General features: G+C 35.0%; 1 long non-coding RNA gene across 2 annotated transcripts; it reads right to left on the reverse strand.

The window, feature by feature from the left end:
* Positions 1–3,057: 3,057 nt before the first annotated feature.
* Positions 3,058–4,632, reverse strand: LOC110818504 (uncharacterized). 2 transcript variants are annotated; one of them, XR_002540430.2, is made up of 3 exons: positions 4,245–4,632; positions 4,096–4,168; positions 3,058–3,549 (listed from the first exon to the last, which is right to left on the reverse strand). It is a non-coding gene; the product is annotated as an uncharacterized LOC110818504 (long non-coding RNA). The 2 variants fall into 2 exon arrangements; XR_002540431.2 differs by having other exon boundaries at positions 3,059–3,549; positions 4,096–4,151; positions 4,245–4,624.
* Between the last annotated feature and the right edge of the window lie 2,130 nt (positions 4,633–6,762).

Here is a 6,762-nt window from a genome sequence, read left to right on the forward strand (position 1 = left end):
TTAGAATCTGTATTTGCCTTTAGAGATGGAAGTTTGTAACGACTTCGCGAAGCATGATAAGAAATATCTGTGGATTTTATGATTTATTTATTTTTCTCTATTATTTGGTATGTTATATGTATATTTGATTTTCTATGCTAACGTACTATTTTAATATTCAAATAAATAGTTTCCTTTTCTAATGATGAGTTAGGTAAACAAGGAAGTGTATTCTAGAGATTTGAATGAACATTTAAAACATTTGAGGAGTGTTTTAGTTACCGTGAGAAAAGCGAGGTTGTATGCTAATTTTGAGAATTGTTATTTTTGTTTAGATCGAATTGTGTTTTCAAGTTTTGTTGTTAGTAAGCAAGGTGTTGAAGTTGATGAAAAGAAGGTAAGTGCTATTAAGAGCTAGCCGACACCTATTCTTGCTTTGCCTAACTTTGCTAATACTTTTAAAATTGAGTGTGATGCTTTAGGTGTTGGTGTTGGGGCTGTTCTTATGTAAGGAAAAAGACCAATTGCCTTCTTTAGTGAAAAGCTCTATGGCACTTCATTGAACTATTCTACCTATGACAAGGAACTTTATGCTTTGGTTCGAGCTTTGGAGAATTGGTAGCATTACCTAAGGCCTAAAGAATTTGTCATTCATGATCATCAATAATTAAAGTTCTTAAAGGGGCAAGGTAAGTTGAATAAGAGACATGCTAAATGGGTTGAGTTCATTGAAACATTTCCTTACGTGATTAAGTATAAGCAAGGCAAAGAGAATGTTATGGCAGATGCACTTTCAAGAAGGTATGCTTTACTCAATGCTTTAGATGCTCGAATGCTTGGTTTTAAACATGTTAAATCTCTTTACGAAAATGATTCTGATTTTTCTAGCATTTTTAAGGCATGTGAGAAAGTTGCATTTGGTAAGTTCTATAGAATGGATGTGTTTTTATTTAAAGAGAATAAGTTATGCATACCTATTTGTTCTATGTGAATGTTGCTTATTAAAGAATCTCATGGGGGAGGTTTAATGGGACATTTCGGTATTTTAAAAACTTTAGATACTTTAAAGGAATATTTCTATTGGCCTAAAATGAGGAAAGATGTGCAAAGAATTTGTGATAGATGTGTTGTGTGCAAACAAGTAAAATCAAAAGTTTTGGATCAAGAATTATATACACCTTTACCTATTTCTTGTGAACCTTGGATTGATATTTTAATGAATTTTGTTTTGGGTTTCCCTAGATCAAGGAAAGGAAAAGATTCAATTTCATAGTGGTTGATGTCGCTTTTCTTACATTGTAATAAAACTGATGATGCCACTAACATTGCAAATATGTTTTTTAGGAAAGTAGTACGTTTGCATGGCATTCCAAAAACAATTGTAAGTGATAGGGATGCAAAGTTTCTAAGTCATTTTTGGAAAGTTTTGTGGAGTAAATTAGGAACTAGGTTGTTGTTTTCTACTACTTGTCATCCATAAACTGATGGTCAAACAGAAGTTGTGAATAGAACTCTAGGAACTTTGTTGTGTACTATTGTCCAAAAGAATTTGAAGAATTGGGAAGAGTGCATTCATTTGTTGAGTTCGCATATAATAGAGTTGTGAATTCTACTACTGGTTATTCACCATTTGAAGTTGTTTATGGTTTTAATCCTTCAACTCCTTTAGATTCAGTTACTCTACCATGTAATGAAAGAACTAGTTTAGATAGAAAGAAAAAGACAGATTTAGTAAAGAAGCTATATGAAGATGTGCGTAAAAACATAGAGAAGAGGAATTAACAAATTGCAAGCTAAGTAAACAAGGGAAACAGGCAAGTGAGATTCACACCTTGTGATTGGGTTTGGGTACACATGTGCAAGGAAAGGTTTCCTACTCAATGGAAATTAAAACTGCATCCTAGAGGCGATTGACCATTTCAAGTCATTGAGAAGATCAATGATAATGCCTATAAGTTGGATATTCCTAGTGAGCATAATGTGAGTGCTACTTTTAATGTGGCTGATTTTTCTCTTTTTAATGTAGATGTTGGAGATTCACGAACGAATCAACTTGAGGAGGGAGGGAATGATGCGAATAAGGCAGGATATAAGAACATGGATCCAATTTAGCTACCTAATGGTTCGATTACAAGAGTGAGGTTGAAAAAATTCAAGGATGCATTAAATGGGTTGATTCAAGACTTGTGGAATGACATTGACAAAGTTCAAGAATGCAACAAAGAAGCATGTATTGGGCTTGGATTGAATAACATAAATCAAAACTTAGTCATATTAACTCAAGTGGAAGTTACACCAGCCCAACATGAAATTGAACCAGTTTGCTTAGATTGGCCATAACTTGGGCTTCTGATGTCCAAATTAGGTGATTCAAAAGTCTAAACTTATCTACACATTTGGGCCTACAACTTTAATGGAGAAACCTAATCAAATCCGGTTTTATCAGATAGATAATTGGCTCACAATTTTTAGAACAAATTCTAACTTAAATACATTGTATCTACTTGTCTTCATTTATTGTATCTAGAATTTTGCTTTTCCTTATTAAATAGAAAGAGTTGTGACTCTTAGAAGTCTTAAAACATATCTTGGAGGGTTGTTCCATTTATAAATAGGTAGTATTCTCTTTTATAAATAGAAGTTGATATATGAATTTGCTTATTGTAAAGTTTTTTAAGAGAGGTTTTTCTCTTGTTCTGATATTGTTTCAATCAAGGTTCCTACGAGCAAAGCTAATTACTTTGTGAGTAGTTTATTTGAAGGTTCTATTCAAGGGTTGAATTTCGATTGTAAATTTATTTCAAAGTTCTCTTTCACGAATTGAATTAGGTCAAAAACTTGGTAAATCTGATTTAGTTTTCCAAGGGGTTGCTTCTAAGCGTAAAATATTGGGTCCCGAGTTTAATATACTCCTAGTTCGTATAAAAGTCTAGGTCCCCTAATCAATCCATTTACCTATATCAATTTAAAGGTTATTTATTTAAATTCCCGAAATTTTCATTTCTTTAGGATTTCTAAATTAAGTTATATTCACCAATTTCTCAAATTAACTTAATTTTTTTATATCAATCCCAAATTAAAATTTTTTCTATTTTTTTCTTTCTTTATAAATTTTATCCATTTTCATTCATGAAATAAATTTGAAATTAATGAATTTTACAATTTCTGAAATTGCACCTCATGGGGGATTTTCCCCTAAGCCTTGCCTTAGGCTAAAAGCTTGAACACGTATTGGCCTGTATAGACCCTCGGCGCATGTACTCTTGTTGACCCGCACAGCCCATAGACTACTGTACAACAATGTGTCCTTTCGGGCATAAGCCTTGGGCATGACTTAGCACCAAGGTAGGTGCCCCTGTGCACATTGCAGGCACGACATGCATGGTGCTTGCGATAGAACGCTTTCAGCATACTGGGGGTGCCTAGTAGTGTCTTTCCTCTCGTGTGCGGCATACTGCACATATACAATGAGCCAGAGGACATATCTTGGCACTTGTGGGAGATTGGATAGCGTCCACACGCATAATAGATGTCCTGTAGCCCATTTATGCCGACACTTTGGTGTCGAGGCTGCACAACAGAAAGTAATTGGCTTCATACCAATAATTCTTCATGATTTTCTACCACTTTTTCTTCTATGATCCATTAAAATCAATAAAAACACATCATACATCATCAGTAAACATTCTAGATTCAAATACATTCACTAAACCAAGAATTAAATCAAAGAAATCGATGCATGCACACACTCACACTTCTATTTTCATTAAAACCACACATTTTCTGGTTTTCTTCAAATCTTACCTTCTAAATGCGTGTAAAAAGTGCAATATTTGCGTAAATTAAAGTAGTATCCCTCTTCTTCGACTGATGCACAAAGTAAAATCTAAAATGGATGAGAAAATGGTTCTAAAATCACATATGAATAATAAGGACTCGCTTGAACATTAAAGTAGAGTTAGAATGTATTTTGGGAATAATCTATGAAATTTAGGCAAATTTTGCTACAAGGATTCATTCCTCAAGAGTCCTAACATAAAAATTGATTTACCTACAACCTTCATTTGGAAAAGAATGAAACATAGAAATGAGATTGAGTGAAAAATAGAAACTTACCCAAACGGAGACATCATTCAGGTACTGCAGTAAGGATTTTGGGATTTTGGGGCTTACTGCAATGAATCAGAAGCTAGGTTTTGTTCAAGGAGAGTTAGCAAGCATAAAGGATGAAGAGAATAGCCTAAAGGAATAAAGAGTTAGCTTACCTCAGCTGGGAAGAAACTGGATTTCCTCTTTCCTGCACCTTTGCTCCACACTCTATTTTTTCCCCCTCTCTCTCTCACACACTCAGAATCCTTATAGAAGGAGCTCTCAACTCTCTTTATTCTCTCTCTCTTTCTCTCTTGATGAAGAAAATAAGAAGACAAGGAAGAAAGGCTTTCGAAGGGAGCTTTCTGCATCAAGAAGGATTGTTGGATGACATGAAATGCATCCCGACCCTTGATGAGGATGAGTGGTTGACATGCATGAAGTAGGGGGTATGAGATCTTGACAGCTGGAAGGGATTTACCTACAACAATGCACTCAGATTTTCACTCAAATAGGAAGGAAAATTGTCAGACTGAGGTTCAAAGCTGACACACCCAACGTAAGCCTTGCCCAAGGGTAAGGCCTAAGCGACGTGCACCTGTGGGTTTTGGATTTTTTAGCCCACAAAAGCATTGGGAAGTCTGTCCTCTACCCTTGCCCAAGGGTATTCCCCATAAGAGTGTGGGGGAAGTTTGTCCATTACCTTTATCTAAGGGTAAAAAAAGGGAGGGACTCATGGGTTGGGAATTTCTCTAATCCACTAGCACCAAATTCCCCTAAACCTAATTCTTCATTTTTTTTTTGTTTAAAATAAATTTAAAACATAAAATAAATTAAAACACATAGAAGAAATACCTATTTATTAATTTACAAGGATTACAAGTTTCAGGTTGTTACATTTCACCACCCTCTAAAAAAAAAAATATGTCCTCAAATTTTAAGAAAATAAACTATCCAAATAACCGAAAATACATGTCTCTCATAACACTCTCTACCTCCCAAGTTGCTTCTTCAGGGGTGTGGTTACACTTGAGTACTTTAACCATAGGAATCTTTCAGGATTGTATTACCCTCTCTTGTCTATCAAGAATACATACTAGATATTCCTCATAAGACAAGTTTGATTACAGTACCAACTACTCAAAAGAGATGATATTAGCTGGATCATGATGATACTTCTGAAGCATGGAGACATGAATGATATCAAGAACGCTAGAAAGCTGAGGTGGAAGGGTTAGATGATAAGCTGTGTTGTCGATCCGTTCTAGAATTTAGAAAGGTCCAATGAACCTACGACTCAGTTTTTTTCGTCTCTTAAATCTCATGATTTCCCTAACTAAAGAAAACTTAATGATGTGATCCTAGACAGCCTAGAATTAGTTCCAAAGATGCAACCTTGCATCAAAGAGGAACACCCAAAATAGGAGAGTAATTTCATCCTTGAACGCTTTCTTAATTGAGATTATTCCTAGAGATGGGCTAATTTTGTCTAAGACTTAAGGCCCAAGTAAGATTAATGGGCTTAAAGAATTGTAAGAAAGCCCATGTCCGAGGAGGAGGCCCACACATGCGCCGAATAAGTGGCCTAGCCTGCATGACCCATGTCCGAGGAGGAGCTCCCGGGAGTGCCCACGCACGTGACCCTCTAAGCCCGTGTAGAACTGACTGTGTGCAAGCAGGTAAAAAAGGCTGAACGCACGGACCCCACGTGGATTGGCCCGTGGACGGCCCAACTGGCCTAAGCCCACCAGCCCGCGACTCCCGTGGGCCTTTTTCTGTATAGCTTGCACGGACTGGCAAGCGTGGCCCATCTGGGTGACTCATACTCGGCCGATTCCTTCCCCTTTTTAATTATTTAATTTATTTTATTATTTTAAAATTTAAAAGGCTTTTGGGACCCACTTTTAAAATTATTCATGTTTTAAATTAAAATCTGACATACTTAAATTAATTTTCATATGTGTTTTACATGGAATTCACATGGGATAAACATTACATTATTTTAATTATTATTTAATTATAAGTTTATCCCTTAAGATTATTTAATTAATTTTTTTGGATAGAATAATTATTTTATTATGTAATTATCCTAGATTTAGATAGAATTTTATCTAAGGTATTATTTTATTAAATTATCTTATGAGTCTATACTCATCTAGATTGCCCAAGAAAGACATAAATAGGCCTTTGCCTGTAGGTTGTAAACACACATTTGACAATCGATTTGAGAGAATTCTTGAAAGCTTCAACTTTTCTTCTTTTTAGTATTTTTTGTAAAATTAGCTTCTTCAAGTTCTTTGAAAAGTAAGATTCTTCAGAAGTCATGTTGAGCCAAGGAGCGGGGATCAACTTATTTGTAAGTCCGTGGCATTTTTCTTTTTCTTGTTTATTTTTTCTAGTTTTTTTTGTATTTCTTTTAGAATTGTAGATTCAATTAGAGGGAGGAGTTTATTCTAGGTGGTTATAGTTTCGGTATTGCATACGTTGAGTGGGTTTTAGGAGTTGATTCAATTCTTCCCATACCCTCCCGTGTCATCTAGTATTAGAGCTTAGCCTCCTAGAAACCCAAATATATCTTTATTTGCTTTTAGCATTTTGTTCTTAAATTAGCATTCAAATTTATTTGATTGTTAATTTATATTACATCCTACTTGAATTCATATTTATCTGTTCAATTCAAGTAATTCGTGTTTA

Source organism: Carica papaya, chromosome 3 (assembly GCF_054855325.1).
Source record: "Carica papaya isolate Zhongbai chromosome 3, ASM5485532v1, whole genome shotgun sequence".
In the NCBI taxonomy this organism is placed as follows: Eukaryota; Viridiplantae; Streptophyta; class Magnoliopsida; order Brassicales; family Caricaceae; genus Carica; species Carica papaya.